The sequence below is a fragment of the Eulemur rufifrons genome, chromosome 7 (genome assembly GCF_041146395.1).
Source record: "Eulemur rufifrons isolate Redbay chromosome 7, OSU_ERuf_1, whole genome shotgun sequence".
Classification (NCBI taxonomy): Eukaryota; Metazoa; Chordata; class Mammalia; order Primates; family Lemuridae; genus Eulemur; species Eulemur rufifrons.
In genome coordinates, this window is record NC_090989.1 from 200,144,562 (window position 1) to 200,157,014 (window position 12,453).

The following is a 12,453-nucleotide window of genomic DNA, read 5'->3' on the forward strand; positions in this document are numbered from 1 at the left end:
TGCGTAACAATCTGCCACACACCTGCGGGGTGTTTCTCATCTCTCCTGAGGCTGCCACGGCTGCCAGTCCGTCACCAGGGGCTTGGCTGCTGAGAGGCTCAGGTGGCGCCTTGGAGGGCGTGGAGTGGGGGCCAGCAGTCCGGCCTGGCTGGGAGGCTGGGTGTCCCCGCCCCTCCCTCCCCACTCAGCCTTTCCACACGGCCTCGTGGCGTGGTCTCTCCCCAGAGCGTCCTGCACGGGTACGTTCCACTCCCACTGCCTCTGTGGGTGAGCTGGAGCCACCCGCCTGGGTCGGTATGGGAGGGGAGCACCCGAGAGCGCGAGTCCTGGGAGCCGTGGGCCATGGGCCTTCGCTGGAGATTAGCGGTGACTCTTGTTTCTGAATTAGGTGTGAGGCTTATTCGGGTTACATAACTCACTTTGGGAGGAAAGACAACTTCAAAGTACAAAGTTCTGTGTGTGCGGCTGCAGTTTTGAAGTGTTCTGCTATTGTCTGCTAGGAAAGGTCTTTAGGGGACTTTTACAGACAACACGAATTACTGCGATAAATTCCAAAGCAGAAAAGCTCATGCCTCAGCTTAGGACAAGGGTTAATTCGCAACTTAGTGAGAACACATCCTCAGCCCCTGGACCCTCCACCCCACCTGACCGCACCGGCGCGTGTGCAAGAACACTGCTACCCGCGCGCTCAGGTCTGCCTCCTCCCACAGCAGGGCCTGCGCCCTCCCTGCCGCCTTTGGAGCCCACGGGGTCAGGGCCCTGTCCCAGCCCATCCTCCATCCAGCCTCAGCTTCCTTCTCAGAGACAGACCCTGTTCTCCGAGAGGCAAACCCTCAGGGACTTGATTTCCTTGCTTCCCCCACCCCCGCTCCAGGCCCACCAGGTCTTCCCACTTCATCCGAAACATCTGTTAGACAGCAGGGGGTGGGTGTGTTCATGGGGGGATATCGCTTGCAAAGAGAGGGCTCTCAGCAGGGCCATGGGACCCTAGCCCACCCCTAGGAAGGAAGGAAGCTGGGTGGGGCAGGGGTGGGCCCGGTGCCAGCGAGGAAAGGGTTTCAAATAGAATCCAGGTTTCCCCTGTTAACTCACCATTTCCCCCTCGGTGGTGGGAAAAATATTGTTATAATTTACACTTGTTTGAGTAAAGAGAATATCAACTAATACAATGAGTTTTAAAATCTGGCATCTAGCGTAGAGGTCCCAGTTGTGCTTGTCATTCTCTCACATGCAGCCACTGCCCCAGGGCCCTGCGCCCTCCGTGGCCCTGCCTGCCCCTCTGAGGAGGGCACTGTGTGGGCCCCTGCCCTGCTGGCTTCTGCTTGGATTTGGCCAGTAGCAGGTGTCAGCAGGAGAGGGGAGGTTTGTGGGGAGTGGGGGACAGCTTGAGTCCCCAGAGGCACCCCACCCCTCTGCACCACACCTCCTACCAGGCTGTCGTGGGCACCTCTCGCCGTCTCCGGGAGATGCACCAGCTCCACCCTCCCTGGCCCCATGAGCCACCACACCTCTGAAATGTGAACCCCTGTCTCGGCGGGAGAACAGCGGGTCAGCTCCAGACAGGCAGGGCCACAGCCTTGCTGGGCTTTCCCCACTTGTGCCCTTCTCCTGAGAGAGCCCACGTCCCAGCCTTCAGGAACCTGACCCGGGACAGGGACTTTTCCAGAGTCATGACGCTGGTAAGGGGAGGAGCCAGGACCCAGAGGGAGGCACGTGTGACTTCAAATCCTGTCTTCTTACCAGTGCTAAAAAGTGAATCTGCTATGGTTTGAGCATGCCCCTCCCCCAGATCCGTGTGTTGAAATCCTCACCCCCAGTGATGGCATGGGGGGGGGGCCTTTGGGAGGTGACTAGGTCGTAGGGATGGAGCCCTCAGGAATGGGATTCACGCCCTTGTAAAAGGGGCCCCAGAGAGCGGCCCTGCCCTTCCCCCTACACGAGAACACAGGAGAAGGTGCTGTCTATGAACCAGGAAGTCGACACTGGCCAAGTCTGCGGCACATGGATTTTCGACTTCCAAGCCACCTCCAGAACTGTGAGATACAAATGTTTGTCATTTAGAAGCCACCCAGCCCGTGGTATTGTTACAGTAGCCCAAATGGACTAAGACGAAATCCAGTGGGCCTTGGTCAAAATAAGGCTCATGGTGTGTCTTGGTGTCCACCCTCTGTGCTGTGGGAAGTGTGATTCAGTCATGGAAAGCCGTCATAAACAACAGGGACCGACCACACTGCCTCTGGGGAAGCAGGGGTGGCAGCAGGCGGGGCGCAGGGCAGTGTCTGCCAGCTGGGAGCTTCCCTGGAGCTGAGTCTCACCAGCTGTGTCACCTGGGTCAAGTTGCTTTCTTCCGGAAGGCAGCCTGAGGACCCCCTGGGACAAATGTATAAAAAGTGCCCAGAACAGCGCCTGCCCGGTGGAGGGGCTGTGAGTGCCAGCCAGTGTTGCTGTGGCTTCTGCTTAGGGTTCTTAGTGGGGGGAGTTCTCCCTTTCTGCAAAGGGACAGAATGGGAATGCTGGGGAGCCCCTCCTGTGCACTTCCTCTGTCAAGAGTAGGTAAGTTGGGTACGAAATGACAAGCTCTAAAAGCCATGCAAACCCCAAGCTTTGGGCCCCCTGCAAGGAGTGGCTCCCAGGCCCCTGCAGCCAGCCAAGTAGGTCCCCCCCAGCATTTGCCCCCCTGCAGGGCCAACAGCAGGTGCCTTTCCCTGCAGCAAGGCCCCTTCACCCAGGTGTGGCCAGGGACAGACGCAGCCCAGGGAGAGTGGCAGTGGGGCAGGGCTGAGCCGGGGGTCTGCCAGGGCTTCCTCCTGGGGCTGGGGAAGAACTTGCCAGAGAGAACTTGCCAGGGCGCTTGAGGTGGGCAGGTCTCCCTAGGGGACTTGGACCAGAGACCTCGACTTCAGGGTCTCCGCGGCCCTGGGAGCGCAGCCCATCTCCGCCTCTAACGTGCCCCCGGATTGCCGGGGAGCCCCCGGCACACTTGGGAGGTTGCCGCCAGGGCCTTTCCAATGAGTCCCCTGGGGCAATGCTGATGCTGCTGCTGGCCCACGGAGCACACTCTGGGCATCGAGGGGACAGAGGACGGACGCTTCGACCCAGGAGTGCATTTCCACTCAGGCGCAGCTCTCTGGGAAATTCCGCTCTCTAGAGCCTGGGGCTCCTCCTGAACCTACACTGAACTCAACGGGAGCTGAGCTCTAGTTCCAGGCTGACCCTGGGAGGACAGGGGTCTGTCCCCTGTGGATTGGACCCGCGGTGGTGGACTGGTGGGTGCTGCTGCATGACGGGACGCCGGCTGGCCTCTGGTGGTGGCCAGAGCTCTGGGCTAGGAGCCAGCGTGGGGGTGGGGACTGGATGTCGAGTTCCCGACCTTCCCAGCTTCCCGGCTGTGGCCTCAGCTCTCAGTACCTCTCTGAGCTTTAGTGTCCGTGTCTGCAAGAAGCCTGCCCTCGCAGTGCCTGCGTGCTCAGAGGTGCCCAACGCACTGATCCACTCAGACCTGACGGCAGCTGCTCGTGGGCCGTCCCTGCTGTGGCACTCAGCACTTCCAGAGACCAGCCAGAGGCCGTCTTGCTTGTGAGCTAAGAATTGAAGCCGATGGGCCCTTAAAGCCTCTCCCAGCTATAGAACACTAATTTCCGAAGGTCCCATAGTCACCTGTTCTATTAACTGCTTCCTGCAACACACGGGCGTGCGCACATGCACACGTTCCACGCCTGCCACTGTAAAGCCGATCTCTCCACCTTGCTGGGATCCCAGGGCTGGGTCAGCCAACCTCAGATGGTCAAGAATGAGTGAAAAAACAGGGGCTGCTTTGCTGGAGAGTGGGAAGGTGTCCGGGGCAGGGAGGCCAGCGTGTCCTGTGTGAGCATCCTAGATAGGCCTGGCAGCCGCCTTTAGAGTGAGCACTGGCAGAAAACGCAACGACTGGTTCTCCCGGGCTCCGTCCCTGGGTGGCCCGAGGGTCCATGGAACACCTGGATGTTACCAGTGACACCTGGCTCTGAATCTCTCCCTCTGGTTTTGACACTGTCGCCAATGAGCCACAAGCTAGACAGAGGCGAACAAGGCCCAGGCCTCTTTCACTTGCTTCTGTTCCCTCCCACAGAGGCTGACATTGGTCTGATAAAACTGCAAAGAGAGGACCCTGTTTCAAAGTTGAAAAATCCAAAAAGCCGTTGCCTTTTTCCATGGGTAAATATTGAACAAAACTATTTTTTCTACAAGCATTCTCTGTCCCTAGCACTTACCTTATTTATTTATTTTTTTCAGGTCTGCAAATTACTTCAAATAAACAAACTAGTACCCAAAAGGTAGTGGCCAGAATGCCTGGTCTCCACTACACGATTGTTTATGGGAACATGGCGCCTCGTGGAATCCCATGTGGTGTGGCCGATGAGCAGCCGGTGCACAGGATGTTCTGTTCTGAGCTGCACGTCAGTAACTTTCATTCTCTTGCTTGGTCTTGCACAGGTTAGCAGTTACTGGAGGAGAACTTCAGCTCTCAGTGTTCTCTGGAAGCCGCTCTCAGCTGCCCCAGGGCCAGGATTCGGCAACACAGCACAGGTCCTGAGATTCTGTCCTTGCAGTCCTTAGCAAGAACACCGTCATTAACGTGTGTGCCAGCAGCTGGACAGGAGGAGACCTCTCTGGCTGGGGTCCGCCCTCGCGGAGAAGGGTCTGGCCTCCAGGTCTCACCTATGGGAAGGCAGAGCCCTGGCACCCCCGCTCCCCACGCTGCCCACTAACTGGCTGTGGTGCCAGCCTCTCCCCGAGTCATCTTCCGTCCAACGAGACAATTCGATCATGGTTGTTGCAAAGACTGAGACAAGACACGTGAAGGGTGTGTGCACAGCAAAGGGCCTTGCCCAAGGAGAATGCTTAGTGACAAGGAGTTTCTTCCTTGCACTTGGAAGGTGAACCATGTTCTGTTTCCTGCCTCACGACTGGGCCTGAGGCTGCAGCTTCACCTGAGGGTTCCCCTCTCAGCCCCCGCGGGCCTCACGTCTGTGCTCCTCACAAGCCTCGGAGTTCCCAGAGTGGGCACGGACCGCCCAGAGCCCACAGTGGGGGTGGCGATGTGGGGAGCCGTGTGGACCCGTTTCTCTCCCCACTGGCCGTCAGGGGCACGTGCACTTCTGAACACTACCACCCTGGAAGTTTCGCGGGAGGAAGGTCTGGCGGGGTTGCCGGGAAGCACAGCAAAGGAACTCAGGAGGCGCCAGGCAGCCCCGGGCAGTGTGGTCGGAGGGTGGGGAAGCAGAGCCCCTGCCAGCTTTAGCCCGGGGACAGTGAAGCTCCATCTTCTGTGAGATTACAGTTTTTGGGGTACATGGCAAGGTATCATTTTTTTACATTGGAAAACAAAAGGAGAGCCTGTCCCCAAATAGTCATGGGGCCTCTCCGACTATTCTAGTGGCAAAAAGTGAGTGCCACACAGAAACGTGGGTGGCCTTGTTCTTCAGCCAGTTACAAGTGGCTTTGGGAAGGCTGTGTTGTGAGCCAGAAAGCAACTAAATATACATACACATATATAGCTGTTGAAACGAGCCCTAATTCTGCTAAACCCTCTCGCAGAACCAACGGTAGAACCAACACTTGGCAACTGGAACGAGAAACCGCGGCGCTCAGGGCAGCGGACCCAGGCTTTGCACCGGCACCGGCCTCGGCTGGGGGTGCTGTCATGCCCCCTGCGTGCATCCCTGGTAGGGTGGGGATGCTCCAACAGAGCAGGGGGGCTAAGCCGAGCCTCGCGGCCTGAGCGTCTCTGTGAGAACTAAGGTTTGATGTCCTGACATGGGTGTTTCTCACTTGTCAGGACCCCAAGGGTTGGGTGTCATTTTCCATCCTGGGAAGGAGAGGACACTGAGGTGCCCACAGTGAAGTGACTGGCTCAAGTTCGCCAGCTGCCGCACGCCTCCTGGCATTGGGAAACTGCTTTGTCCCAGTTCTAAAGCTCATCTGGGAACTGTCTATGGGGCCTGGTTGAACCGTGCTAGGAGTTGTGTGTCCCGACTGAACTTCTCAGATGTCTGCAGGGCCGGGGGAGGGAGAGGGAGAGAGATTGCATGAGCTGCCCGGTGTCCTCGCAGCCTGGGTTCCTGCCCCAGGGCTTGGTGGTGATTAGGCTCCTTTTGGCAGGACCTGCTGTACTGCCGTTATTTTTATCTCTGCGCTGGGTCGCAGTTTACCTTGCTGTTCTTGTTCCCCGTAAACACAGCTTGCAGCCTTCCCCGGCTGCCTCTGTCTTGGCGTTTAGGACTCACACCCGCCTGCATTTCAGCGCTTTCTGGCAGGCTCAGCAACGTTGGGAAACTCTTTCCAGCAGTGGACAGAGTTGAGGAAGTGCAGGAAAACCACATGCGGCCCGCTGGGCTCTTAGCCCCTCAGCCCATGTCGCCAGGGCCACGGTGCTCTGCTCAGTAAGGCGCACACACTGGCTGGAGCACAGGGAGCAGGAGGGGAGCGGCTGGGATCCCCCACTGAGGGCTGCCACGTGCATTTGAGGTGAGGAGGCCCTCGGCTCCCCACGGCCAGCTGGTCTGCGGCCAGGAGCACTGAGCGCCCTTTGTTTCTTGGCGGTGATGACTTCCCTCTTCCCTAATAGCTGTTATTACTTCTGAACAAAGTGTGCTGCGGCAGCCTGTGGCAGTTGTGAGGGCAGCTCTGTCTCCCAGCTTACCCTTCTCCAAGGCCCTGCCCGCCCTCCAGAAAAATAAAGAAGGCGGCTCCTTAGTCCACTGCCTGTGGGGCTTCCCGTGGGGCCACCGCCCTGCCGGTGGCATTACTCACCAGAGAGCTGCTTGCCGGGGAGCCCTGAGCTGGGGAGCTGACCACACTCCACAGTCTGGTGGACAGGGGTTGAGACCCCACTCTGCCTTTGCCCCAGGCTGCCTTGCTCGGGGCATAGAGTTGCCATTGGTTGTGGGGTGCAAAATGGGCACCCCGTGACATGGCTCCTGAGAACTGTGGGTTTGGGGTGCAGAGGAGAGACCTCAGAGCTCACCTGGTGCTGGGCTACACCCAGCACAGGGACCCCAGCCTCACGCTCTCCAGCCATTCAGCTCCCATTTTCTGTGACTTCCAGATGGGCACTTGGAGGGAGCCTGAGCCCACCCGGTGGGTTTTGTGACCTGAGTTCTGACGGGCTGTGGACATTTCCTCATCGGGGACTATGAATCCCCGTGGGCTGAGGCTGTGCCCCATTCAAGCTGACATGCTCTGTGGGGGGCATCCAGAACCCAGCTCCCCAAATGCTATGGAGACAAATTTAGAAAACCAAACGGACAATGCAGAAATCTCATTCTGTCTTCTTGTTTTTCAGATGCTGAGGAATGCTTCCTAGGCCGAAAGGGGTGAATCTGGGGGTCACCTCCCCTAACGCACCTGGTGGAGGAGTTAGTGCTTGGCAAGGGGACGGAGGAGGGGCGTGGCGGGACGTGGGCCCCTGGCAGAGCGCAGCCTCGAGGCGCAGCAGGCCTGTCTTAGGAGGCGCTGCTGGGCTCGAGTGCAACTGCGCTCCTTTGTAGTTGCTCAGAGGCTTTCCACTTACAGAGCAAGAGCACAGACAGCCTCCATGGAACATTCTGGAGTGAACAGAAGCAGCCTCACTGGCTCTCTATCTGCTTCCCGTTACTCTCAAGGGTGACTCAGACTTGTTTTCTGGGGATCCCTCTGGCGGCTGCAGATGGGCCGATGCAGTCACCCTGCAGACCGTCCAGGCCGGGACAGGGCTGGGCTGTATGGGGTCCTAGATGGACCAGCGGGGCTCCCGCCCTCGGAGAGCTGAGTCCAGATGAGGAGACGGGGTGCCTGTCTGTAGCTGTGGTCCAGGGCGGAGAGGGCTCAGGAGTGCCCAGAGGCGGCGTGCGGGGTCACGGCCTCCCTCTGGCTGGATGTGGATGCTGCTCCGGAGCAGCGGCCTGATGGCGTCTGCAGAGCCACCCTTTTCTAGACTCGGTGCCTGGAGATGGGTCTGGCTGGCGCATACTGGAGCATGTTTATATTGTGAGCAGTTGGCTGAGAAGGCCACTGGGCCACCAGAGTCAGGCCTGCGGGTGGATGCAGCAGGCCACCATCTTTGACGTCTGGTTGACTTGGTGATTCTGGAATGATGCCACTGCATGGCCAGTGGAACCCTGAGCAACAGAGATCCTACATCCATCTCTTTTATACCTTCCCACTGTAGTTCAAACCGGAACACAGAGGATAATAAATTGACCTTTTCTAGGGCTGTCAATAATAGGTGTTGTTTTAGTTTAAAGCAAAATGTTAGCTTTTCTGCCTAATTCCTCCGGGTCACTGGTTTTCTATTCACCTTGCGACAGTTCAGGGTCTATTGCCAGCACATACTTCTACCCACTTGGCTGCAGCCCCTGCCGGCTTCCAGCAGAGCCTTGCTGGATGCGGTGAGCCTGTGGCCCGGCTGATGTCCTGCTGTGCAGCTGCCAGGAACCTAGAGACAAAGGGCTGCCACCTCTGCTCCATGTCAGCCCTGGCACTGCAGGGCTCCGTGGCATCGCTGATGCTGGTTGGAGCTCCTGAGAGTGCCTACGCAGGCCTGCCGCATTCCTCTCGGTGCCACACAGGAGCTACACGGAAGGGCTTAGTTCGGGGACGGGTTTCTCCTTCTTTCTAAAGTTGTCAGATTCTCTAGAGCGAAGAACTAAAAGTTGGGGGTTGGGGGAGGCCGGAAGCAGGTCCTGGGAGGGCCGGAGGGAGACTGAGGCGATGTGAAGGAGGCCAGGAAGGCCCACGGCAATGGAAGTGGGTGGACCGTTGGACAGTGTCCTCCTGGCATCATTGAAAAGACAGGCACGAGCACCTCCCTCGGTGCCAGGCCACCAGGCATCCCCAGACAGGGTTTCTCATGGAGCTGACTGCATCATGGATGTCCAGTGAGGCTTCCTGCCTGCAGCCTGTGCTTGGTGTGGTGTTCAACTGTTGCTGTCTGGAAGCTCTTAGTATCTTTCACCAGGGGCACTGGGGCCCACGTGTGAGCACAGGGAGGCTTGTGGTCTCCCCACGAGCAGGTCCGGTTTGCCGATGGCCACATGGAGAGCAGATGGGTGCTGTGGCCTCCCCCAGGGTCTGTGCTGTTAACGCTGATGCCTCCCTCAGTTGGGTGGGGCCCCTCTCCTCGGGCATCTTCCAGGTTACGTCTGGGCTTGGCCTTGTGCCGATGTCTCTGGTACTAACCAAACCACTGGGTAGCCCTAGAAGACCCTGCTGTCCAGGTGGCCTCCAGGCTGGGCCTGCCCTGGTGCGTCTGTCTTCCCATGGACTCTCTGCTCTTGTGGCATCCGTATAGTTCCATGTTGTGCCTGGCCCGGTGCCACCTCCCCCAGCCGGCATTCAGCAAACTCGGCTGAAAACCCTGCATTTCCATCAGCCTCGGAGGAAGGGACATGGCCTCAGGCAGCTCCCAGTGCAGCCCGAGTCAGAGAGTCCACGGCTGGAGGAGACGGCGAGCCCAAGAGGCTGCACCCCCGCCAAGGTCAGCGTCAGGGAGGCTCCGTCCTCTGCTGACCGGGTCCCCTGTCTCCCTTGCTGGGACATTTCTGGCTCACGAGGGGCTCCCCTCTTGGACAGCAACGCCTTCAGCCTCACTGATGGGCAGGGCTCTCGCCGCAGGCAGAGTGGCCCTCGGCTCCTACAGGACTCAGTGGCCAGTGCAAGTTGGGGCTGCTGCCACCAGAGTTGACTTCTCAGCTCACCCATGTTTCTTGTGAAATCAGGGAACATTCTGCTCAGGTGGGTGTGGAGGTGCCTGCAGCCATAGGGTGCGACCTATAGGCCAACAAAACCTCTCTGAGGAGTGGGAGAAGCAGAGCGTGCACCCCAGCTCTGGCTGGGGCCCGAGGAGGATTGGGAGATGTCAGGACTTACAGGGAGAGAGCGAGCTTTGACACACCCCAGGGGAGGAAAACAGCTCCCGGTCTTATTTTTCTGGATCAACTGCTGACCTTGGAACGCTAAAAGGGAAACTGTCCTCCTTCCCATTGCCTCTCAGGGCAGACATGCAGTACTGTAGGTGCCAGGAACACCGACAGGCCTGGGTGTTGGCATTTGATGTCCCACTGACCGTGGTCTGAGTAGCGTGGGGTTTGGCGATAGTGCAGACCGGGGCTTTGGTGATGGTGTCCCTGGCGTTATACGTGCCCACTGCAAGGGGCAGAGGCTGCCTACGTGGGGGATGGACCTGTGGGCTGAGAATAGCACCCTCGCCAGGTGACCCTAGAAGTAAGCTCATAATTATAAAGTGTCGTGAGTATGGGAAAGATTGTCCCCGGGCCACAGTGCAAGAACACACGCTGTGGGAGCAGGGAAGGCTCCTCCAGGAAGGGGACATCGAGCTGGGTCTGGGGCCAGAGCAGCCAACACTTAGGAGATGTGCTCCTGGATTCAGTTGCCTAGAGACAGGCTGAGGCATCATTGGATGGAAGGTTTGGGGTGACACGGGCTGCACTTGGGGGAGAGCTGTCCTGAGGGAGATACAGAGCTCGGGAGAGGATCAGCGTCTGGACCTCACACCTTGGCACGGTAAGAAACCCAGGAAGGAACACCGGCCCAGCGGGCCACGGGCTCAGCTCACTGAGTAGCACCTGCCCTGCCCTGCTCTGCCTTCCCTGGAGGGCAGGTGCCAGATGAGGGTCCTGCTACATTCCTCTGAGCTGACTGGCTTGGGCACACAGAGCGAGTCCTTCCATGGGTCTGAATGCTGCCATGCAGTAGCCCAGTGTCCCAGGGAGAGGCAGAGACCAGGGCAGGGCCCAGGGGTGTAGGAGGCCGGGTACCAAGACCCTGGGGTCAGGGGAATCTTAGGGTCTCTATCACCTGGGTGAGCTCACCAGGGTCTGCTAACCAGCGGGGTGAGCTCACAACCTTGGTTTCTGCTTGTGAAACTGGGATGAAGTCACCCGGGTGTCGGGCTATTCTGAGAACAGCCCAGCGGAGCATCTTATCTGAATGGCACTGTTTGGCACAGAGTGAGCTCAGTCCACATGAACTTCCTTCTGTGCCCCTGTCCCCCGTCTTCTGTCCCGCAGAGAGCTGCTGTCCTGTGGGGTCATGGCGAGCACTGGGTGTGGCCAGGCAGGCGGGGGCGTGGACTGAGGCACCCACGCTGGTGCCCGCCAACACACTGATTTCCCCAATGTCCCCGGCAGCTTTCCTTGGCTTAGCTTTTCCCTTTCAGGCAGTTTCTTTTGGGAAAATTCAGAAATTCGCCAGAAAGAAGAGAGGCATCCCTTGGATTCTTTGGACCCAGACAGAAGTGTTCCCAGGGCATGGATCCGTGAATCCCACTGTTGGAATTAAGATCAAGAAAAAGAAAAACGTTGAGTGTGTGCCCAGGGCAGCCCTGCGGCAGCTTTTCCAGCGGGGCAGGGAGCATTAGGAAGCCTGGGACCCACCTGTAAAACACGCAGCTCTGGCAATGATAGGGGCAATTTTAGGCATATATTTGTGTGATTTGGGGTGGGGAGTTGCCCTTTAAAATAGTTCAGAAAGTGGAAAGGACAGCTTGAAAGGTGACAAATTTTGACTTATGCAAATGACAAATTTGCTGCATAAAAATTAAATGTTTCTGTTTGGCAAGAAGTGAAATGAATAAGGAAAAACTGGGGAGAACATTTTGCAATCCCCGTGAAAGACAGAAGGTTGGTATCTACAATGCTCAAAGAGTTTTACAAATAAAATAAATACAAAATATAAAAAAAAATGGGCAGATTACAAAAATGGAAGAAGAGGCCACCTCAGTTGCTAAGGTTATATAAAAATATGCTCCGTTTCACTACGAATCAGGGAAATGAAGATCAAAGTCACAATGAGGTATATTTTCTTCCTCTGAGATTGGCCTGGTGTTTACAAGTTGACGCCCTCCGCGGTGGCAGCCTGCAAGGCAACACCACACTCCCACACACTGCTGGGATTGTGAGCCACAGGAAAGGCAGCAGCAGGTGCCCTGGTGGTTTTTATGACAAGGTAAAATGCCTGGGCACTTTGACTCAGCAGGAATTCATCCTTCAGAAATAAGTGAACCCATGTGTAGGAATATATGCATAGGGTGTGTATTGCAGCTTTGTACAAAGGTGGCACACAGCAGGGCACTTTGGATGTTCCCAGGCAGGAGAATAGCTGGATAAATGATGGGACATCAATTCTGTGGAATATTCTTCCATTCTGTAGCTTCCAACAGGAATGAACTAGATCTACGAGTATTGATCTGGAGGAATGCCCAGGAAATGTTAAATTACAGAAACACAGCAAATTTCTGACCAGTGCCCCGGGTGGCCTGCCCCCGAGTGGGCCTCCGAGGCATGCAAGTGTACACAGCAGAGGAGGGCAGGATGCTGCAGGATGGGCTGGGCCAGACGCAGGGGACTCAGAAATGCTCCCCATGCATGCGTACCATGTCAATTGTTCCAGCAACATGCACTGTTTCTGTAATTT